Raw genomic sequence first — 23,501 nt, 5'->3', positions numbered from 1 at the left:
GGATCCACTGTGCATGTGGCAGGTAGGACTACGTTTTTAAGAGCTTGATACATGGGAGAAATTCTGTGGCATGCACTTATTTCAAGCAACAATCAATTATTTCAAGCAACAATCAAGCAATATCCACCAGCCACGTGACCAACCCAACACCAGCAGTTGGCTCAAGCAGACTCCAACGAACGTTCGTGAAAAGTGGGAGCTTCTGCCAGACCACGTGGCCTAACGGACAAGGAGTCTGACTTCGGATCAGGAGATTGAGGGTTCGAGTCCCTTCGTGGTTGGTTTTGAGTCCTTGAGGAGCAGGCATGCGTTCGCAGCATGCCAACCTCGGCTCCTTTGTGTCATCCAAAATTGCTACGCTGTTGTCAACTTCATGTCCTTCAACAGAGACTCTACGAGGCTCGAATGGCCAGGTTGGGGACTGAAGCCATGAACTTGGCCTTATCAGTGCCAGGCTCCAGTAGTCTTGGCTTAGAAGCAACCATAGAAAGTCAATAACATGCCATGACCTCAAGCGACATGGGTGAAAAATTTACCACTTGGAAGCAGGCTGTTGGTGGAACTCCACCTGCATAGGTGGCTTCTGATCAGTAGGAGCTTCCAAGAGTTGGCTTTCATTGGTACAGCTTGAAGTAATTTCTTGTAAACACACATTTCTCTTGTGTTCTTAACAGTTCTTCCACCCTCTTTTTTGGTATATTAGTCAACAAAAGGATCAGTTTGCACACAAGTTGTAGGCCGGTTAGCTCAGCTGGTCAGAGCGTGGTGCTAATAACGCCAAGGTCATGGGTTCAATCCCCATACTGGCCATTCCAGCAGCCATCCAAGGTGCTGTCTGGTGATAGATTGTGGATTTTATTTGGTGGGATCCAAGAAAAAACCTCTGCCAACTTCCAGGTGAGTGATGTACGCAACTACAAATGACAGCAAACCACAAAATTCACTGACACATGACACGCTAATGAATACATTACATGCTTAGCTACAATCTCCAAATCACTTTTCCAGCTACTTTCTGGATAAATCACTCATTTCCAAAGTCTGACACAGCATACTGCATCAAAAACTGCTGCTTTATATCCTCACCTATCGACCCTAACAGTAGAAGACGCACACCATGTATTGTTTTGTGGCAAATTTCTTCTTAAAGCATTTTTTGTAAGTCAACAGAAGAGTTTTTTTTCCCACTATGTTGAAGTAATTTCTTGTAAACACACATTTCTCTTGTGTTCTTAACAGTTCTTCCACCCTCTTTTTTGGTATATTAGACAAAAAAAGGTGTCGGTTTAGGCACAAGTTGTGGGCCGGTTAGCTCAGCTGGTCAGAGCGTGGTGCTAATAACGCCAAAGTCATGGGTTCCATCACCATACTGGCCATTCCAGTATGGAAGGTGCTGTCTCATGGTAGACTGTGGTTTTGTTTGGTGGGATCCAAGAAAAAAACTTCTGCCAACTTCCAGGTGACAGATCGGGCCACGTAAGCTTTATGACGTCCATTGGCAGTTGATACTCTGGCTTAGTGGGTGGATCCACTGTGCATGTGGCAGGTAGGACTACGTTTTTAAGAGCTTGATACATGGGAGAAATTCTGTGGCATGCACTTATTTCAAGCAACAATCAATTATTTCAAGCAAGAATCAAGCAATATCCACCAGCCACGTGACCAACCCAACACCAGCAGTTGGCTCAAGGAGACTCCAACGAACGTTCGTGAAAAGTGGGAGCTTCTGCCAGACCACGTGGCCTAACGGACAAGGCGTCTGACTTCGGATCAGAAGATTGAGGGTTCGAGTCCCTTCGTGGTTGGTTTTGAGTCCTTGAGGAGCAGGCATGCGTTCTCCGCATGCCAACCTCGGCTCCTTTGTGTCATCCAAAATTGCTACGCTGTTGTCAACTTCATGTCCTTCAACAGAGACTCTACGAGGCTCGAATGGCCAGGTTGGGGACTGAAGCCATGAACTTGGCCTTATCAGTGCCAGGCTCCAGTAGTCTTGGCTTAGAAGCAACCATAGAAAGTCAATAACATGCCATGACCTCAAGCAACATGGGTGAAAAAATCACGACTTGGAAGCAGGCTGTTGGTGGAACTCCACCTGCATAGGTGGCTTCTGATCAGTAGGAGCTTCCAAGAGTTGGCTTTCATTGGTACAGCTTGAAGTAATTTCTTGTAAACACACATTTCTCTTGTGTTCTTAACAGTTCTTCCACCCTCTTTTTTGGTATATTAGTCAACAAAAGGATCAGTTTGCACACAAGTTGTAGGCCGGTTAGCTCAGCTGGTCAGAGCGTGGTGCTAATAACGCCAAGGTCATGGGTTCAATCCCCATACTGGCCATTCCAGCAGCCATCCAAGGTGCTGTCTGGTGATAGATTGTGGATTTTATTTGGTGGGATCCAAGAAAAAACCTCTGCCAACTTCCAGGTGAGTGATGTACGCAACTACAAATGACAGCAAACCACAAAATTCACTGACACATGACACGCTAATGAATACATTACATGCTTAGCTACAATCTCCAAATCACTTTTCCAGCTACTTTCTGGATAAATCACTCATTTCCAAAGTCTGACACAGCATACTGCATCAAAAACTGCTGCTTTATATCCTCACCTATCGACCCTAACAGTAGAAGACGCACACCATGTATTGTTTTGTGGCAAATTTCGTCTTAAAGCATTTTTTGTAAGTCAACAGAAGAGTTTTTTTTCCCACTATGTTGAAGTAATTTCTTGTAAACACACATTTCTCTTGTGTTCTTAACAGTTCTTCCACCCTCTTTTTTGGTATATTAGACAAAAAAAGGTGTCGGTTTAGGTACAAGTTGTGGGCCGGTTAGCTCAGCTGGTCAGAGCGTGGTGCTAATAACGCCAAAGTCATGGGTTCAATCCCCATACTGGCCATTCCAGTATGGAAGGTGCTGTCTCATGGTCAACTGTGGTTTTGTTTGGTGGGATCCAAGAAAAAAACTTCTGCCAACTTCCAGGTGACAGATCGGGCCACGTAAGCTTTATGACGTCCATTGGCAGTTGATACTGTGGCTTAGTGGGTGGATCCACTGTGCATGTGGCACGTAGGACTACGTTTTTAAGAGCTTGATACATGGGAGAAATTCTGTGGCATGCACTTATTTCAAGCAACAATCAATTATTTCAAGCAAGAATCAAGCAATATCCACCAGCCACGTGACCAACCCAACACCAGCAGTTGGCTCAAGCAGACTCCAACGAACGTTCGTGAAAAGTGGGAGCTTCTGCCAGACCACGTGGCCTAACGGACAAGGCGTCTGACTTCGGATCAGAAGATTGAGGGTTCGAGTCCCTTCGTGGTTGGTTGTGAGTCCCTGAGGAGCAGGCATGCGTTCGCAGCATGCCAACCTCGGCTCCTTTGTGTCATCCAAAATTGCTACGCTGTTGTCAACTTCATGTCCTTCAACAGAGACTCTACGAGGCTCGAATGGCCAGGTTGGGGACTGAAGCCATGAACTTGGCCTTATCAGTGCCAGGCTCCAGTAGTCTTGGCTTAGAAGCAACCATAGAAAGTCAATAACATGCCATGACCTCAAGCAACATGGGTGAAAAAATCAGGACTTGGAAGCAGGCTGTTGGTGGAACTCCACCTGCATAGGTGGCTTCTGATCAGTAGGAGCTTCCAAGAGTTGGCTTTCATTGGTACAGCTTGAAGTAATTTCTTGTAAACACACATTTCTCTTGTGTTCTTAACAGTTCTTCCACCCTCTTTTTTGGTATATTAGTCAACAAAAGGATCAGTTTGCACACAAGTTGTAGGCCGGTTAGCTCAGCTGGTCAGAGCGTGGTGCTAATAACGCCAAGGTCATGGGTTCAATCCCCATACTGGCCATTCCAGCAGCCATCCAAGGTTCTGTCTGGTGATAGATTGTGGATTTTATTTGGTGGGATCCAAGAAAAACCTCTGCCAACTTCCAGGTGAGTGATGTACGCAACTACAAATGACAGCAAACCACAAAATTCACTGACACATGACACGCTAATGAATACATTACATGCTTAGCTACAATCTCCAAATCACTTTTCCAGCTACTTTCTGGATAAATCACTCATTTCCAAAGTCTGACACAGCATACTGCATCAAAAACTGCTGCTTTATATCCTCACCTATCGACCCTAACAGTAGAAGACGCACACCATGTATTGTTTTGTGGCAAATTTCGTCTTAAAGCATTTTTTGTAAGTCAACAGAAGAGTTTTTTTTCCCACTATGTTGAAGTAATTTCTTGTAAACACACATTTCTCTTGTGTTCTTAACAGTTCTTCCACCCTCTTTTTTGGTATATTAGACAAAAAAAGGTGTCGGTTTAGGTACAAGTTGTGGGCCGGTTAGCTCAGCTGGTCAGAGCGTGGTGCTAATAACGCCAAAGTCATGGGTTCAATCCCCATACTGGCCATTCCAGTATGGAAGGTGCTGTCTCATGTTAGACTGTGGTTTTGTTTGGTGGGATCCAAGAAAAAAACTTCTGCCAACTTCCAGGTGACAGATCGGGCCACGTAAGCTTTATGACGTCCATTGGCAGTTGATACTCTGGCTTAGTGGGTGGATCCACTGTGCATGTGGCAAGTAGGACTACGTTTTTAAGAGCTTGATACATGGGAGAAATTCTGTGGCATGCACTTATTTCAAGCAACAATCAATTATTTCAAGCAAGAATCAAGCAATATCCACCAGCCACGTGACCAACCCAACACCAGCAGTTGGCTCAAGCAGACTCCAACGAACGTTCGTGAAAAGTGGGAGCTTCTGCCAGACCACGTGGCCTAACGGACAAGGCGTCTGACTTCGGATCAGAAGATTGAGGGTTCGAGTCCCTTCGTGGTTGGTTGTGAGTCCTTGAGGAGCAGGCATGCGTTCGCAGCATGCCAACCTCGGCTCCTTTGTGTCATCCAAAATTGCTACGCTGTTGTCAACTTCATGTCCTTCAACAGAGACTCTACGAGGCTCGAATGGCCAGGTTGGGGACTGAAGCCATGAACTTGGCCTTATCAGTGCCAGGCTCCAGTAGTCTTGGCTTAGAAGCAACCATAGAAAGTCAATAACATGCCATGACCTCAAGCAACATGGGTGAAAAAATCACGACTTGGAAGCAGGCTGTTGGTGGAACTCCACCTGCATAGGTGGCTTCTGATCAGTAGGAGCTTCCAAGAGTTGGCTTTCATTGGTACAGCCTGAAGTAATTTCTTGTAAACACACATTTCTCTTGTGTTCTTAACAGTTCTTCCACCCTCTTTTTTGGTATATTAGTCAACAAAAGGATCAGTTTGCACACAAGTTGTAGGCCGGTTAGCTCAGCTGGTCAGAGCGTGGTGCTAATAACGCCAAGGTCATGGGTTCAATCCCCATACTGGCCATTCCAGCAGCCATCCAAGGTGCTGTCTGGTGATAGATTGTGGATTTTATTTGGTGGGATCCAAGAAAAAACCTCTGCCAACTTCCAGGTGAGTGATGTACGCAACTACAAATGACAGCAAACCACAAAATTCACTGACACATGACACGCTAATGAATACATTACATGCTTAGCTACAATCTCCAAATCACTTTTCCAGCTACTTTCTGGATAAATCACTCATTTCCAAAGTCTGACACAGCATACTGCATCAAAAACTGCTGCTTTATATCCTCACCTATCGACCCTAACAGTAGAAGACGCACACCATGTATTGTTTTGTGGCAAATTTCGTCTTAAAGCATTTTTTGTAAGTCAACAGAAGAGTTTTTTTTCCCACTATGTTGAAGTAATTTCTTGTAAACACACATTTCTCTTGTGTTCTTAACAGTTCTTCCACCCTCTTTTTTGGTATATTAGACAAAAAAAGGTGTCGGTTTAGGTACAAGTTGTGGGCCGGTTAGCTCAGCTGGTCAGAGCGTGGTGCTAATAACGCCAAAGTCATGGGTTCAATCCCCATACTGGCCATTCCAGTATGGAAGGTGCTGTCTCATGGTAGACTGTGGTTTTGTTTGGTGGGATCCAAGAAAAAAACTTCTGCCAACTTCCAGGTGACAGATCGGGCCACGTAAGCTTTATGACGTCCATTGGCAGTTGATACTCTGGCTTAGTGGGTGGATCCACTGTGCATGTGGCACGTAGGACTACGTTTTTAAGAGCTTGATACATGGGAGAAATTCTGTGGCATGCACTTATTTCAAGCAACAATCAATTATTTCAAGCAAGAATCAAGCAATATCCACCAGCCACGTGACCAACCCAACACCAGCAGTTGGCTCAAGCAGACTCCAACGAACGTTCGTGAAAAGTGGGAGCTTCTGCCAGACCACGTGGCCTAACGGACAAGGCGTCTGCCTTCGCATCAGAAGATTGAGGGTTCGAGTCCCTTCGTGGTTCGTTGTGAGTCCTTGAGGAGCAGGCATGCGTTCGCAGCATGCCAACCTCGGCTCCTTTGTGTCATCCAAAATTGCTACGCTGTTGTCAACTTCATGTCCTTCAACAGAGACTCTACGAGGCTCGAATGGCCAGGTTGGGGACTGAAGCCATGAACTTGGCCTTATCAGTGCCAGGCTCCAGTAGTCTTGGCTTAGAAGCAACCATAGAAAGTCAATAACATGCCATGACCTCAAGCGACATGGGTGAAAAATTTACCACTTGGAAGCAGGCTGTTGGTGGAACTCCACCTGCATAGGTGGCTTCTGATCAGTAGGAGCTTCCAAGAGTTGGCTTTCATTGGTACAGCTTGAAGTAATTTCTTGTAAACACACATTTCTCTTGTGTTCTTAACAGTTCTTCCACCCTCTTTTTTGGTATATTAGTCAACAAAAGGATCAGTTTGCACACAAGTTGTAGGCCGGTTAGCTCAGCTGGTCAGAGCGTGGTGCTAATAACGCCAAGGTCATGGGTTCAATCCCCATACTGGCCATTCCAGCAGCCATCCAAGGTGCTGTCTGGTGATAGATTGTGGATTTTATTTGGTGCGATCCAAGAAAAAACCTCTGCCAACTTCCAGGTGAGTGATGTACGCAACTACAAATGACAGCAAACCACAAAATTCACTGACACATGACACGCTAATGAATACATTACATGCTTAGCTACAATCTCCAAATCACTTTTCCAGCTACTTTCTGGATAAATCACTCATTTCCAAAGTCTGACACAGCATACTGCATCAAAAACTGCTGCTTTATATCCTCACCTATCGACCCTAACAGTAGAAGACGCACACCATGTATTGTTTTGTGGCAAATTTCTTCTGAAAGCATTTTTTGTAAGTCAACAGAAGAGGTTTTTTTCCCACTATGTTGAAGTAATTTCTTGTAAACACACATTTCTCTTGTGTTCTTAACAGTTCTTCCACCCTCTTTTTTGGTATATTAGACAAAAAAAGTGTCGGTTTTGGTACAAGTTGTGGGCCGGTTAGCTCAGCTGGACAGAGCGTGGTGCTAATAACGCCAAAGTCATGGGTTCAATCCCCATACTGGCCATTCCAGTATGGAAGGTGCTGTCTCATGGTAGACTGTGTTTTTGTTTGGTGGGATCCAAGAAAAAAACTTCTGCCAACTTCCAGGTGACAGATCGGGCCACGTAAGCTTTATGACGTCCATTGGCAGTTGATACTCTGGCTTAGTGGGTGGATCCACTGTGCATGTGGCAGGTAGGACTACGTTTTTAAGAGCTTGATACATGGGAGAAATTCTGTGGCATGCACTTATTTCAAGCAACAATCAATTATTTCAAGCAACAATCAAGCAATATCCACCAGCCACGTGACCAACCCAACACCAGCAGTTGGCTCAAGCAGACTCCAACGAACGTTCGTGAAAAGTGGGAGCTTCTGCCAGACCACGTGGCCTAACGGACAAGGCGTCTGACTTCGGATCAGAAGATTGAGGGTTCGAGTCCCTTCGTGGTTGGTTGTGTGTCCTTGAGGAGCAGGCATGCGTTCGCAGCATGCCAACCTCGGCTCCTTTGTGTCATCCAAAATTGCTACGCTGTTGTCAACTTCATGTCCTTCAACAGAGACTCTACGAGGCTCGAATGGCCAGGTTGGGGACTGAAGCCATGAACTTGGCCTTATCAGTGCCAGGCTCCAGTAGTCTTGGCTTAGAAGCAACCATAGAAAGTCAATAACATGCCATGACCTCAAGCAACATGGGTGAAAAAATCACGACTTGGAAGCAGGCTGTTGGTGGAACTCCACCTGCATAGGTGGCTTCTGATCAGTAGGAGCTTCCAAGAGTTGGCTTTCATTGGTACAGCCTGAAGTAATTTCTTGTAAACACACATTTCTCTTGTGTTCTTAACAGATCTTCCACCCTCTTTTTTGGTATATTAGTCAACAAAAGGATCAGTTTGCACACAAGTTGTAGGCCGGTTAGCTCAGCTGGTCAGAGCGTGGTGCTAATAACGCCAAGGTCATGGGTTCAATCCCCATACTGGCCATTCCAGCAGCCATCCAAGGTGCAGTCTGGTGATAGATTGTGGATTTTATTTGGTGGGATCCAAGAAAAAACCTCTGCCAACTTCCAGGTGAGTGATGTACGCAACTACAAATGACAGCAAACCACAAAATTCACTGACACATGACACGCTAATGAATACATTACATGCTTAGCTACAATCTCCAAATCACTTTTCCAGCTACTTTCTGGATAAATCACTCATTTCCAAAGTCTGACACAGCATACTGCATCAAAAACTGCTGCTTTATATCCTCACCTATCGACCCTAACAGTAGAAGACGCACACCATGTATTGTTTTGTGGCAAATTTCTTCTTAAAGCATTTTTTGTAAGTCAACAGAAGAGGTTTTTTTCCCACTATGTTGAAGTAATTTCTTGTAAACACACATTTCTCTTGTGTTCTTAACAGTTCTTCCACCCTCTTTTTTGGTATATTAGACAAAAAAAGTGTCGGTTTTGGCACAAGTTGTGGGCCGGTTAGCTCAGCTGGACAGAGCGTGGTGCTAATAACGCCAAAGTCATGGGTTCAATCCCCATACTGGCCATTCCAGTATGGAAGGTGCTGTCTCATGGTAGACTGTGTTTTTGTTTGGTGGGATCCAAGAAAAAAACTTCTGCCAACTTCCAGGTGACAGATCGGGCCACGTAAGCTTTATGACGTCCATTGGCAGTTGATACTCTGGCTTAGTGGGTGGATCCACTGTGCATGTGGCAGGTAGGACTACGTTTTTAAGAGCGTGATACATGGGAGAAATTCTGTGGCATGCACTTATTTCAAGCAACAATCAATTATTTCAAGCAACAATCAAGCAATATCCACCAGCCACGTGACCAACCCAACACCAGCAGTTGGCTCAAGCAGACTCCAACGAACGTTCGTGAAAAGTGGGAGCTTCTGCCAGACCACGTGGCCTAACGGACAAGGCGTCTGACTTCGGATCAGAAGATTGAGGGTTCGAGTCCCTTCGTGGTTGGTTGTGTGTCCTTGAGGAGCAGGCATGCGTTCGCAGCATGCCAACCTCGGCTCCTTTGTGTCATCCAAAATTGCTACGCTGTTGTCAACTTCATGTCCTTCAACAGAGACTCTACGAGGCTCGAATGGCCAGGTTGGGGACTGAAGCCATGAACTTGGCCTTATCAGTGCCAGGCTCCAGTAGTCTTGGCTTAGAAGCAACCATAGAAAGTCAATAACATGCCATGACCTCAAGCAACATGGGTGAAAAAATCACGACTTGGAAGCAGGCTGTTGGTGGAACTCCACCTGCATAGGTGGCTTCTGATCAGTAGGAGCTTCCAAGAGTTGGCTTTCATTGGTACAGCCTGAAGTAATTTCTTGTAAACACACATTTCTCTTGTGTTCTTAACAGTTCTTCCACCCTCTTTTTTGGTATATTAGTCAACAAAAGGATCAGTTTGCACACAAGTTGTAGGCCGGTTAGCTCAGCTGGTCAGAGCGTGGTGCTAATAACGCCAAGGTCATGGGTTCAATCCCCATACTGGCCATTCCAGCAGCCATCCAAGGTGCTGTCTGGTGATAGATTGTGGATTTTATTTGGTGGGATCCAAGAAAAAACCTCTGCCAACTTCCAGGTGAGTGATGTACGCAACTACAAATGACAGCAAACCACAAAATTCACTGACACATGACACGCTAATGAATACATTACATGCTTAGCTACAATCTCCAAATCACTTTTCCAGCTACTTTCTGGATAAATCACTCATTTCCAAAGTCTGACACAGCATACTGCATCAAAAACTGCTGCTTTATATCCTCACCTATCGACCCTAACAGTAGAAGACGCACACCATGTATTGTTTTGTGGCAAATTTCGTCTTAAAGCATTTTTTGTAAGTCAACAGAAGAGTTTTTTTTCCCACTATGTTGAAGTAATTTCTTGTAAACACACATTTCTCTTGTGTTCTTAACAGTTCTTCCACCCTCTTTTTTGGTATATTAGACAAAAAAAAGGGGTCGGTTTAGGCACAAGTTGTGGGCCGGTTAGCTCAGCTGATCAGAGCGTGGTGCTAATAACGCCAAAGTCATGGGTTCCATCACCATACTGGCCATTCCAGTATGGAAGGTGCTGTCTCATGGTAGACTGTGGTTTTGTTTGGTGGGATCCAAGAAAAAAACTTCTGCCAACTTCCAGGTGACAGATCGGGCCACGTAAGCTTTATGACGTCCATTGGCAGTTGATACTCTGGCTTAGTGGGTGGATCCACTGTGCATGTGGCAGGTAGGACTACGTTTTTAAGAGCGTGATACATGGGAGAAATTCTGTGGCATGCACTTATTTCAAGCAACAATCAATTATTTCAAGCAAGAATCAAGCAATATCCACCAGCCACGTGACCAACCCAACACCAGCAGTTGGCTCAAGCAGACTCCAACGAACGTTCGTGAAAAGTGGGATCTTCTGCCAGACCACGTGGCCTAACGGACAAGGCGTCTGACTTCGGATCAGAACATTGCAGATTCGAGTCCCCTCGTGGTTGGTTGTGAGTTCTTGAGGAGCAGGCATGCGTTGCTAAGTGCTGCTGGATGTTTGCTGGAAGCTGAGACCTGCTGTTATTTGACAGCTACTGGAAGTTGCAGGTGACTGCTTGAAGCAGAGTGCTGCTAGCAGCTGAGAACTGCTGCAGGGTGAGATCTGCCGGAGGTTTAAAGCTGCTTGAAGCACCTTGAGGCTGGAAGCTGCTTGAGTCACTTGAGTTTAAATTATACTACTCTTCATATTCAGTATGTTTGAAACCTTTCATCGGTCTGGTTAGTGCTTTTATTCTGTTGTTGCCAGAGGCGGAGCCAGACATTTGAAACACCCGGGGCTTAGCCCAAAAGGGTAGTATGCATGTGGGATTTTTTTTTTTTTTTTTTTTTGGGGGGGGGGTAGAAATTACTGAAAGATTAATTGGCTCTGTTTTGAGTTTTGTTCAAAAAACAATGACTTCATATAGGGAAAAATATATATCACATGTGCAGGACACCTTAAACTAGTTTTTTAATTAGGCAGCAAGGCAGAACAAAATCGGGGCTGCATCAAGACATGAGGACTAAACCCCAATTCAACCAGACCCAGAACTGATCCGGAATTAAAACAGGACTACAACAGTTCAAAATCAGGACTACTGAGGGCTTAACCAAGACAGAACCAGAATCAGAACTAGATGATAGTAGCACTAAAAGTCATCATAGACCTGCAGTACATTTATTGTTTAATTCTACCAAAGTACAATATTTAGATTGAGAAAAGTTTATATAATTATTGAGCCTTGTTGTGCAAACAAGCCTGCAGAACTTAATAAATATAGAATTTGAAAAATAACAAACCTAAAAAGAAACACTAGGTACGAGATACATGAGGACGGTGATACTTTTGGTAAACAACCATTTGACTAACATGTGTGTCTCACCTGCTCTTGTTCCACCTCTGTTCTGTCCTCATTCTCCTCTCTCTCCCTCTCTGTTCCTCTCTCTCTCTTTGTGCTGACAATCATCAAATATACAGTTGAAACCACATATTTATGTACTCTTCAGATCAAAACACAAACACTTTTTTAATTGTAACATCAAATCAGACTAAATGTTTATTTTTTAGACTGATAAATCTAAAAAACATATTTGTTAACTTTAAGAGTAAAGAGAGAAACTATCTGTATTTCTTAATTGCAAATGGCACCAAATTGTATTCAAACTGAGCCACACTTATGGAGCTCCACAGTTCTTTTCCTGGTGTTTTGGTTGACATCTTTTGATTTTCCCATGTCACAGAAAATTTACTCACATGGACTCTACTAACCTATCAGAAGCTTCTTCAGCTCAGAATGGAATCGTCTGGAGTTTCTTATTAGTTAACAATAAACTTAGTGTACATGTACTCCTAAATTTGATGAAAGTGATAAAAAATACAGCTCTGTCTCTCTTTATTCTGACATTTAACTAATTCAAAAGATATTTCAATATTTATCTAAAACAAAAGTTTACTCTAAATTGATGTTGTACAGTAAAAATGTTTTATGTTTTCTCCCTAAAGTGTAAATATCTGGTTACAAATGTGAATATCCTGCTGTGTACTGAAATCCCTCTTATTTTGCATAGAAATATACTGAACAACATACAAAGCATAATATATAAAATAACATTTACCTGAGTTTTTTCTTTGAAAGAAGCCTCTAATGTCCATTCTTATATTTCAGTACATAACTGAAACCGATTTAGTCGGGGAGGGTAAGAACTGAAAATATGAAATAAACACACGTAAGCTAAGACTCTAAAAAAAATAGCATTTGTTCGGCTTTTCATTTCGCCATTTGTTGATTCACTCGAAGAGCAAGTAACGTAATATTGGTCAAGTGATCAGTTTGATATCAATCTTTCGTGATGCATCGTCATATTTACATTATTTGTACGCTACGAATGATTTGCTTTGGTACCTGGTCAAACTTAAGCTCTCCTTAGTATGGCTGGCTCCGTTTCTCCAACAGTGCACACAGGCAGCAGCAGCCCCCTCGCTCAGTCGCTTAGTGCCTGAGCTCGGATCATACCAATATGAGGGGGGATTCATGCACAGTCGTAAATTCCCACGGTGTGCACTATGTGCTTCGAATATTGTGTGTACTTTTTGTTTTATACAGTTGTCTGCCAGGCATCTAACTATGAAAAAAATTACACTCCAAAAGACCCCGGGCTTCTGACAAAACAACCCGAGCTTAAGCCCAGTAAGCCACCCCCACGCTCCGCCCCTGGTTGTTGCTGTAGCGGGTTGTCAAATGCAGTTATTCATCAGTTAGTCAATGACCAGAGAATTGATTGTTTTGTCATTATTTTAATCACATTTAAAGCTGGTTCCAGTTTCTGAAATGTGAAGATTTGTCACGGCTGGGGGCAGTCGTGTGGTGTATTGAGAAAAGGATCCAAAATGCAGGCACTGGCTGGGGTGCGAGTGAGTGTTTATTTACAGCGGTGATAAGGTGACAAAAACAGGAAGAGCAGAGCGGGGAGTAAACAACCTAAACATGGAAAACTAAAGAACAAAACTTAAACCAGACACTCACAATTAGGCTAACGAGACAGGGGAGAGGTAAAACTGAACACACTGACATGAGACATGAACTTTCAGAATTAAACAGGAAACTAACAGACACAGAGAACCAGACAGGACACTGAACTTGACAGGCAGACTCATGAGCAGACACAATAACTCCATGGACAGACAGAGGGAACACAGAGAAGTGGGAGCAGGCAGGCAAAGAACAGAAACCTAACAAATGGCAAAATCACAACAGAATACATACTCGGAATGAACAAAAGCATGATTTTCTTGATCATATATGATCTTAAACTTAATGTCTTTAAAGGTTTGAACTTTTAAAATGTAACAAAAGATTGAATCTTTGAGTTTTTTTTAATTGTTCTTATTGTATCTAGAGTGATGACATTTAATGTCATTTTTCAGATGACAGATGTGGAGGAGAGACATGTTTCTTTGCCCTAAGCTGTGTCTGGCAGGCAGAGCATCTCCACGCTCCACAAAGTTGATGCTTCTGATTTGGAGTAAATGAGCTGAGGGAGACATCTGGTGGACAAACACAGACATGACAAGAAGAAAGATTAAAGTGCAGAGGGGAGACAAACAGCTGGAAATACTTGTTGGAAAGGATTGTCATGCTTCAGAAAAACACACAGCACACACTCTAACAATCCTTTATTTGCACTGAAGGAGACACGTGAAGAAACCAAATCACACAATAATGACGTGAACACATTTATAGCCAGTGTTCAAGATGATTGATAGAAACGAAAATCATGGAGCATTTATGCATTTTTAGGTCTGTGTCACAGAAACTGTTCAGCTATTCTCTGTTTATTAGTCTATTTATTAGGAACCTCTGTTGGTTTTATATGTAAAGCATTTTTCTTCTATCATTGAACCTTTTCAGGGTTTTCTCATAGTAGTTTTGGGGAGTTTTTAATTTTACATCACAAAGAATAACTTTGTGATGTCCGATTAGAAAGTCTGTGTCCATGTGGATTTTTTTATATGAATGAGGAATTTGTTGTATTGCATTTGAGTTAGATTTTTACTGATGGATGATCCAAGTCAATGCACACAGCAGCAAAAAGAACTACAGCAACACAACCGAGAACAAACGAGCAGCACAAACAGGAAAGCAAACTGAGAACAAAACAGCAGGGTATCCCTCAGCAGCAGCTACAATATCTTCAGAGTGACAAACTGCATTTAGCAGAACACCAACTTCAATTCAAAGAACCGCAAACTGCAGTTTCTACAAACCCGCTAAATGACTCCACCTGAACAGGAGAGGAGCGCTTCCTGAACCGATGTTTGTCAAAACGTCACACCGCTGTCAGATTGGCGTTCACGCCGCCGTCGCTCCAGTACAGCTGAGCAGACTGCAGCCGTGGGAGAGAGTGACTGTGTTTCGCACGCTCAGCATTCTGATCCTGGACTTCATGACAGATCTGCCACTGTGAGTAACACTGCTTCGTCTTCCGTGGACTCTGTATCTGCTACATCAGATGACTGTGTGTTTGAACTCTACAGACATTGTTCAGAGGGACTCCTCGGTGTCACGTTATTCACCGGTTGTCCTCGCTCGTGATCTTTGTGTTCCTGAGCCGTCAGACTCTGCTAATGCTCGCAGTGTTTTCTCTGAGTTAGCCAATATGGATTTTCCAGCTGTTGAGTTTGCTGAACAAAGGACTGTTACTCCACCCCAGACTCACCTCCACACTATCACTGGCATTGTATCCCCACTGGACTGTTTTCCTCCTCAGCCTGCTGATTCTGAGGTTTCACAGCCTGAGCCCAGCCACACCATCAACAGTTGTGAATAAAACAGTGCGTGCTGAGGAGCCTGGACATTAGTAATCCTGCTCCTGCATCTGAGACTTCCTGTGTTGATCCGCCAGTTTCCCAGTTTGTGATATTTTCTGCGCCTCAGCTGGTAAACGTAAATGGTAGCAGAGTGCCACCTGCCATAGTTAAACTGGCTGAAATGCTGGAATTAGTGCCTCAGAAATAATGAATTAGGTTGGATTTTGTGTTTCACAGCCATTTATATGTAAACCAGCTCACCATGCTTTTGTGTCAGTCACTGTTAACACTGTTGTGGTATTGTTACACCCTTGGACTGTGCAGTTTATTCTGTGATGGCCTGTGAAAATACACCTGCTTCTGTAACCTCCTTCTGAGCTGAGAGTTACTGAGTTTGCTAAGCCTGAATCTGTGTATACAAAGACTGTTTCAAAGACTGCTATTTCGAACATGGACAGCTTAAGAACAGCAGAGTTGCTAAAACCAGCCTGCCATACGTCTGTCTCCTGAAACTGTGTTTGGCACCATTAACCTAGTTTACCCAGTGACTGTTACTGAGCTCCGCTCTGCACCTTGCACCTACCCATACCATAGGTCAGTTTCTAGCTCTATTACCTGTTCAGGCTTTAGCTCCACTGCTAGCTGCTGAAAGCTCTAGTGAGCTTATTCAGTCAGCTGAGGACTGCATCTTTCTGACAAAGAGGACGAGCATCAAAATTTCCCCTCAGAGGTGAAAAAGATCATGATAAAGAAGACTTAAGGCAGCACCACAGAAGAGGGAGACTTTAATGTGGCAAAAGTACACACACGTTGTACTTAAGTAGAAGTACAGAAACCTGTGTTAAAAATGCTCCAGTAAAACTGATTCAATGTATTTACTTAAGTAAAAGTGAAAAAGTACAGGCTCTGAAATCTACTCAGTGTAAGACAGTAAAAAGTAGGTGAGCTCTGCCTCGTGAGCAGAGAAAAAGAAGGAAAATAAAACATGGCTCTATTTTCTGTTGCCTACGTTGTAGAGGGCGACTTTGTCCCTAAACAGGAAAATGAGGAGTCAGGAGTTAAAGTGGATTCAGCAGGTGGAGGAACCCTAAAATCAGCTGTAATGGCTCAGTGCCTGGAAAAGATCACAAATCACAATCATTTCTATTCAGAGCTCCAGTGGATTTACTGAATGTACAGGCTGTGATCAGCTGACCTGCTGTTCTTTGTGGATTTACACAAGTGAATTCAACCAGATGTCAGCTGATGTTTTTATGAGTTGAACAGGCTGATTTCCATTCTCTACACTGACAGTAAATTGTTTATGCTGTCTTTAGATTAGACACTATTCAGCTGCTCTGAAGGTGGAATTCAGTGAATCTAAGCGCCACAGTCACACACTGTTCTGTACTTTAAATCCATCACAGTGCAGCAAACTAACCTGTTTATCCTGCAGTAGCATGCAACCTTTAAATAACACAGTTAGTCTTCATCAGTTTGTTTAGCAGCACGTTTCAGAATATGAAAAAACATAATGTCACATGTACAGACCCAATATTTGATTTAAAAACTGAGCTTTAAATGTTACATGTGAGCTTTACCCCCTCCCTGTGAAATACAGCAGCTGGACCTTTAGCTACAACTCACTGTGACACAAACTGCACATGAAGAGTTTGTGTGTTTGCTGATGTTTGTTGAGCTGATAGAAACGTTGCATTTGAAATGTCCTCACGCTTGAAGTTTGATGCTTGAAGGCTGTCTTCATCCTGCTCTCTCAGGCTTTGTTCAATGTTGCAGTGAAACAAAATTTACAAAGACAAAAACAAAAAAAGACACGAACTGATCCACATCAGTTTATAACAATATTGAACACAGGCTGCAGCTGGACACTGACAGGTAACATCATTTTCACCTGCTGTCGCCTGGATGTGGAGCTGCACTGTAAACAAACACTGAAGCCCAATTCCATCAGAGCAGGGGCAGAAATCTTTAACGAACTAAAATAATAAATTTCATCAGCTTCTCAGCCCCTGAATACAAGCAGACTAGTGGATCAGAAGGTTAGAGTTAGCTAATAATCTCTAATGTTTTTGATGCTATTTAGAGAACACATAAAAACTTTTTGTCACAGCAACGTCGCCGTATTATCAGGACAGTTTGAACTTTTGCTGTATTTCAGTTAAAGTGTGTTTTAAATCTGCATCACTGATTTGTGCCATGACCTGATCTCTTCATCGTCTTTCTGCCACAGCAAAGAAAGTCTTAATTAGGCGATTAATGACAAACCAGCCTCTGTGTGAGCGCACTGTAACATCATGACATCATAAACACTGCATATGAAACTTGTTCTCATCTGTCCTGTATGTCATCATTAGGCAAGTTAAGAAAATATAATGTTTAATGATAATTCCAGAAAATAATACTAACATGTGGTATTATTACTAGTATTAATATAGTAGTAGTAGTATTTTTAGAGGTGCTCTGATTAAATTTGGGGGCGCTTGAACACCTCATAGGAGGAGTTATGAAAAAAGTGAAACCAAACGGAGCAACTTGTCATAGTCGACCTGGACCGGTTCTAGACAAGCATATATAAGGGGGCAGACCGAAAGGGGGCAAATGGTGGCAGTGGAGGCAGGAAAGGGGTGGGGTTGGGTGGGGTGTTCTTAATAACTGTTTTTGTCATGTAACTGAATTGCACTTTGTCAGGCCTCTACCCTAAGACTAGACCAACTTGGGTGTCCCACCTGAAGGCTGGTCTTACTCTTAGGGTCACCGAGGCACACAAACCCCCTGACCACATTAAGGTGGTAATCCGTCAGGGGGAAAACAGAAAAACAAAACAACCAAAATATTCCTCATCTGTCACGGTTTGCCGGGGCAGGCCGTGTGGATAAATAACGGACCCAAGATGCAGACTGCTTAAGTGGAGGGTGAGCTTTATTTACAACCGGAGAAGTACAACAAAAAGGGGTGGCGAGAAACAGAACGGTAAAAACTCTAAACTGGGAAAACTAAACACAAAACCAGAACACGAGCGAGGGTACCTTGCAGGGAGAATGACCAGGAAGCCGGAGGCATAAACACAGAATGGCGTAAGGGAAATGACGCCGACGAACCAGCAACTACCATGACAGAAGACACAACTTAGATACACTCAGAGAACACAGGGAGATTACACACAGGTGGGGAACACAGCTGGGAGGAACTAGGCTAACGAGACAGGAGAAAGGTAAAACTGAACACTTTGACATATGACACAGACCTTCACAATAAAACAGGAAACTCAGACACAGGGAGACAAGACGTTGAACTAAACAGACAGATTCACACACAGACGGGGTGACACCATAGACAGACAGAGATACAGATGCAGACCGAATATAACACGTAGAACTCAAACAACAATAATCATCATGATAATAAACTGGAAAATGATAATAATAAACTTAAAGCGCTGGGTCACCGACCCAGGACCATGACATCATCAGATTCTAACAACAACTAAACAACAACTAACAACTAAAAGCACTAATTAGATGCCTTATATTAAATATATCCAAGCCCAGCAATAATACATCTTACTATTGCTAATATTAACAAAACTAAAAAGGGTAGGCGATGTTATTTAAAAAATACAGTTCACCAAGTCTTAAAAAATAAAACTCAAAAATAGAATTAAAAAAGAAAATAAAGAATAAATTAAACTATCCATCCAGATCTTTACAACCAACAACATCAAATCCATCTTTATTGAATGGCCTAATTCTCAAATAAATTTGTAAAATAAAGTAAGATTAAAATAAGACTTCTCAATATAGCCAATATTTACAAAACTAAAACGGGTTGGCATAGTAATGAAAAAAAAAATCACCAGCTCTTGAACAAAACAGATTTTGTCATGCTTTAAGCTTATTTGTTTCGCAAGGGACTGAAGTCTGTTTGCAACTAAACAGCTCCACTCTCCTTTCTCCTCGGTCCACTCTACAACAACAGTCTCCTGTTTACCTTTCCAAAAACACTCTTACAGAGTCATCCATATCCAACTTATTTGTTATGGACTTCTCATGGACCAAGGTCACCAAATTCCTCTTTCTCTTATGTTGCAAAACTAAATAATCTTTGCTAAAATCACACTTTGTGTCGCGTCTGACAGACACAAGTCCCCCAGTCGGCAGCTGGCAGCAGACAGGCTCACAGTGGTGCTTGTGGGATTGAGAAACACGTCTTTTCCAGACTGAGGCCACGTCCACACCAGCCCGGATAGATTTGAAAACGGCGTCTTTGTCTGAAAACACTCCGCGTCCACACTAGTGTTTTCAGCTGTTTTCACAGAGTTGTGCATCCACATTGAAAGGGTTGAAACTCTTACGTCCCAGTACTGCGCATGCGTGAAACGCAAGACGATTCGACCTGCCTCATTTCTGTCTGCCGCTTATTTACTTCCCGGCTCTTAGAAACGTCTCTTTGAAAAGCGCAGAGTTTTTTTAAATGGACTAACAATGAGGTGGAGTTGTTGCTGCGAGTAACACAAAAGTACAAAGTTGCAAAAGCGAGTGAGAATCATGAATCATGCAGCGGCCAACAACGGTCCAAGCGTGGGATTTCTCTCCTGGAAATGTGCACATTATCTTTTCCTTTCTATTGGTAGGTGGCACAGTGCACGTGTGGCAAGTAAGCAAGCTAGAAGACTGGCAATGCTGGGTATCCAGTTACAGAAGCAACACATTAACAAGAGAAGTCTGAGTAAAACCAAAGTTACTTTCCCTAGTAACTAGTTACTCTGAAAGTAATGAGTAACTTGAAGTAACTGAGTTACTTTTGATATAAGTAACTAGTAATGTAACTAAGTTACTAATTTAAAGTAACTTACCCAACACTGTACATAACATTCATCAATCTTCAAACATTAAAGAAGGAAAACCTCTGGGGGACAAACCCAGTTTGATCCGGATGGATAATTGATCCAACATGTCTATTTAATCTGTTTGCCAAAATTTTAGTGGAAATTTTCATATCCAAATTCAACAAAGCAATATGTCGATAAGAGGAACATTCTGTTTCATCCTTTCCTTCTTTCAATAACAAAGAAATATTAGCGCACGGCGGAATGCTTGAGTATGGAAAGAATGCTTAAACATTCTCAATAAAAGCAGGGCCACCTTTTCAGAGTATTTTTTATACAATTCAATGCCAAACCCATCTGGGCCTGGGGACTTTCCACTGGGGAATGACTTAATAGCTTTCGAAACTTCTTCAACAGTAATATCTGAGTTTAAAGCCTCTCCTGCAGCGTCATTCATTGTCGGGAGATCCTGCTTCCCAAACCAATGAGAAATATTGCCCCAAGATTTCGACATATAGAGCTCTTCATAATATTCTCTAAATCGCTCATTAATAGCTTTAGGGCTAATTAAAATTTCGCCTGATCTTGATTTTATTTTGTGTATAGCCCTACTAGCCTGTAGGCCTCTCAGCTGCCGAGAAAGAAGCTTATGGGGCTTATCTCCAAACACAAAATGCTTCTGTCTGATCCTAAATAGCTGATCTGTTACTTGACAAGATAAAATTGTGGTTTACTCAAACTTCCTTTTAATGATGTCTTGAAACAAAGAGGGACAAGAGGAGGCCTTGTGGTCCTGTTCTAACTGTGTTAATTCAGCTTCTATTTCAAACAGGCGTTTCTGGCGTCCTTTTTTTAACGAGGATTCAAAAGAAATAATTTCTCCTCGCATGTTTCCCATAGAATCGAATCAGAAACGTCTTGTTTATCATTAGTTTCCAAAAATTCTGATATTTTAGTTGTCATAAATCGGCAAAAGGATGTCTCAGACAGGAGTGACGGGTGAAAACGCCAGTTGTTTCGTACCACAGAAGTCCAGGACTAAAGATCCAAGATCAAGATATTATGATAAGTTGAGCATACAACTTTAGACATCAATTTAGAATCAAGCAAAAAAATAATCTATTCTGGAGTACGATTTGTGCACTTGTGAAAAACAAGAGTAATCTCTACCAGTGGGGTTACACAGTCTCCAAACATCAACAGGTTAGTAGAACTCAACATATTATTATTCAGAACAGTCGAAGCGTTAAACAACTGGGAGGTTTGAGTGGATCTAACCAAGAGTTTATCAAGTACACAATTAAAATCGCCTCCTAAAATTACACGAGTATCAGCGAGACTAAGTAATAAATTAAATATTTGTTGAAAGACAGATCATAATTATAAAGCCAGGACGGTTTGCCACTTCATTTTACGCGTTAAAGCAGGGGGCAGGGGTGTCAAACTCAAATACACAGTGGGCCAAAGTTCATAACTGGATCAAAGGAGCTTGCAAAGAAAAGCGTCTGGACTTCTTTAAGTTACTTGAAGACGTTTCACCTCTCATCCGAGAAGCTTCTTCAGTTCTGCACCAGTTCATAACTGGATCAAATAATCATTGAAAAAAATCTTCCTCCAAATATAACAAGGAATCTTTTCTTATGGACTCAAACAAGTTTTGCTGAAAAACGAAATATGGAACAAGCAAAGCTTAATACTAAACAATATATAAAACTAATATAAACTTAATATTGCACACATGCAAAATCAAATTTCCAATTAAATAACAGATCAGTTGAAGTCATTTCTTAAATAAAAATTGCATTTGCAGCATTCTGAATTAAATTTTAAATTTAATTAAATTAATTTTTTTCATCATATTTTCCCACCTGTTCAGAAAGCTCCTGTTTTCTCCCTTTCTTTTTGCCACTTTGGGATTGGTAGCATGTAGGGATGGGTATCGTTTAGGTTTTATCCAATACCAGTACCAAACCAGTACTTTTGAAACGGTGCCGGTGCTTAAACGGTGCTCAAACTGGTGCTTAAAGAATGGAGAACACAAACTTTGTCCAAAAACCTCTCATGTTCAGCTGTTTTTTGTAAAAAGATAACAATGTTAGCCTTTTCTGCAGCTATAGGGGCATATATGGTATCACTCTTGGCTGGAAGCAATGCTTAAACAATGGAAAAACACAAACTTTGTCCAAAAACCTCTCATGTTCAGCTGTTTCCCACTTTTTCTTTGGTCATTTTAGCCTTTTTGGCCAGGGTGAAGGGAGTATCTGCCATCAAACAAGAAGACAGCCGCATGGTACAATGGTGTTTGCTAGTTCACCTTATGTGCATTAATGTAATAACGTGGCTAGCCTACTCAACGTAAATTACACACGAACAACATTAAGCTACTCATGCAGAGAAGAACACCTGCTGCTGTATCATCATCCTCATCATTTCTGCAACACTGGCAGGGCTAGGGGCCAGGACTCTCCTCTTCTTTAGAGAACCGGCTCTTTCTGCTCGGCTCACTAAAAAGAGCCGGCTCTTTCGGCTCCCAACTGGCTCTTCAGGTTGTTTTGTTGCTTTAATTAATTTATTATTAAAATCATGCACAAAAGGAATTTCTAATGTAAAAAAAGTGGTTACGTACAAACTCCAAAGAGCATGTACAAAGTCCAAAACACATTTCTAGCGTTAACTGAACTTCCAAAACAGAGCTATCGAGATCACTTAAATTACACAATTTAAAGCTGTGTTCTGTGGCTGTGATAAGATCCCCCGTGGGCAGTCCTTGGACTGTTTCACTGTGATGTTTTCTTTTGCAGTGGTTTTAGTTTAGCTTCTGTTTACAGTGAGGACAAATGATTATGGTTTTCTTCTTGTGTATGCTCTGTGGAGGATGCACTCAGAAAAATTCATCTGATTCTGTCTCCCTGTTCATCTCTGTCCCTACAAACACACAAACGCAGTCAGGTCAGCCCAAACTTTATAGTCGATGCTCATTACCACAGTATTGTTAAGTAATGCTGCTGCTTCATTTGGGCTGCTAACAGGCTGCAGACATTAGCATGGTGGTAGCTGTGTTGTAAAAATTGTGCTGTTTTTCACATCTTGTGGACTTCTACCTTAATAAAACAGTCAGTTTGAGATTTACCTGGTTTAGTCTGAGTTTGCTGAACTGTAAAAGTAGCTAAAACAAAGCAGAGCCTGCGTTACCTTTGACCTGCTGTACTTACTGTAGCTGTTTTTGGATCAGCTGACTGCTTGTGTCTTTTGCCTCTCGTTTCCAGAAGTGCACAGTTACTTACTGCAAGTAATTCTTCAAATACAACCCCAGTAAATTAAATAAACATATCCGATGTTAGATTTTTATAAAAGCTTGAGAATGGAGTAGAAACTGGCACGCTAAAAAA

General features: G+C 42.3%; 15 non-coding genes across 15 annotated transcripts; all 15 read left to right on the top strand.

The window, feature by feature from the left end:
- The first annotated feature begins 736 nt into the window (after window positions 1-736).
- On the top strand, window positions 737-810 carry trnai-aau (transfer RNA isoleucine (anticodon AAU)). The gene has a single exon. It is a non-coding gene; the product is annotated as a tRNA-Ile (tRNA).
- A 922-nt stretch (window positions 811-1,732) lies between these two features.
- On the top strand, window positions 1,733-1,805 carry trnar-ucg (transfer RNA arginine (anticodon UCG)). The gene has a single exon. It is a non-coding gene; the product is annotated as a tRNA-Arg (tRNA).
- Window positions 1,806-2,260: 455 nt separating this feature from the next.
- trnai-aau (transfer RNA isoleucine (anticodon AAU)) lies at window positions 2,261-2,334 on the top strand. Its single transcript has one exon. It is a non-coding gene; the product is annotated as a tRNA-Ile (tRNA).
- A 492-nt stretch (window positions 2,335-2,826) lies between these two features.
- On the top strand, window positions 2,827-2,900 carry trnai-aau (transfer RNA isoleucine (anticodon AAU)). Its single transcript has one exon. It is a non-coding gene; the product is annotated as a tRNA-Ile (tRNA).
- A 356-nt stretch (window positions 2,901-3,256) lies between these two features.
- On the top strand, window positions 3,257-3,329 carry trnar-ucg (transfer RNA arginine (anticodon UCG)). Its single transcript has one exon. It is a non-coding gene; the product is annotated as a tRNA-Arg (tRNA).
- Window positions 3,330-3,784: 455 nt separating this feature from the next.
- trnai-aau (transfer RNA isoleucine (anticodon AAU)) lies at window positions 3,785-3,858 on the top strand. The gene has a single exon. It is a non-coding gene; the product is annotated as a tRNA-Ile (tRNA).
- A 491-nt stretch (window positions 3,859-4,349) lies between these two features.
- Window positions 4,350-4,423, top strand: trnai-aau (transfer RNA isoleucine (anticodon AAU)). Its single transcript has one exon. It is a non-coding gene; the product is annotated as a tRNA-Ile (tRNA).
- A 356-nt stretch (window positions 4,424-4,779) lies between these two features.
- On the top strand, window positions 4,780-4,852 carry trnar-ucg (transfer RNA arginine (anticodon UCG)). The gene has a single exon. It is a non-coding gene; the product is annotated as a tRNA-Arg (tRNA).
- A 455-nt stretch (window positions 4,853-5,307) lies between these two features.
- trnai-aau (transfer RNA isoleucine (anticodon AAU)) lies at window positions 5,308-5,381 on the top strand. The gene has a single exon. It is a non-coding gene; the product is annotated as a tRNA-Ile (tRNA).
- A 492-nt stretch (window positions 5,382-5,873) lies between these two features.
- On the top strand, window positions 5,874-5,947 carry trnai-aau (transfer RNA isoleucine (anticodon AAU)). Its single transcript has one exon. It is a non-coding gene; the product is annotated as a tRNA-Ile (tRNA).
- Window positions 5,948-6,831: 884 nt separating this feature from the next.
- On the top strand, window positions 6,832-6,905 carry trnai-aau (transfer RNA isoleucine (anticodon AAU)). The gene has a single exon. It is a non-coding gene; the product is annotated as a tRNA-Ile (tRNA).
- Window positions 6,906-7,826: 921 nt separating this feature from the next.
- Window positions 7,827-7,899, top strand: trnar-ucg (transfer RNA arginine (anticodon UCG)). The gene has a single exon. It is a non-coding gene; the product is annotated as a tRNA-Arg (tRNA).
- Window positions 7,900-8,354: 455 nt separating this feature from the next.
- Window positions 8,355-8,428, top strand: trnai-aau (transfer RNA isoleucine (anticodon AAU)). Its single transcript has one exon. It is a non-coding gene; the product is annotated as a tRNA-Ile (tRNA).
- A 921-nt stretch (window positions 8,429-9,349) lies between these two features.
- On the top strand, window positions 9,350-9,422 carry trnar-ucg (transfer RNA arginine (anticodon UCG)). Its single transcript has one exon. It is a non-coding gene; the product is annotated as a tRNA-Arg (tRNA).
- A 455-nt stretch (window positions 9,423-9,877) lies between these two features.
- On the top strand, window positions 9,878-9,951 carry trnai-aau (transfer RNA isoleucine (anticodon AAU)). The gene has a single exon. It is a non-coding gene; the product is annotated as a tRNA-Ile (tRNA).
- The last annotated feature ends 13,550 nt before the right edge of the window (window positions 9,952-23,501 follow it).

This window comes from Diplotaxodon limnothrissa, linkage group LG3 (assembly GCF_057381915.1).
Source record: "Diplotaxodon limnothrissa isolate DT_005_m linkage group LG3, D_limnothrissa_male_GT1.1, whole genome shotgun sequence".
Taxonomy (NCBI): Eukaryota; Metazoa; Chordata; class Actinopteri; order Cichliformes; family Cichlidae; genus Diplotaxodon; species Diplotaxodon limnothrissa.
The sequence above is the reverse complement of the archived record's forward strand: the minus strand, read 5'-3'. Positions and strand labels throughout refer to the sequence as shown.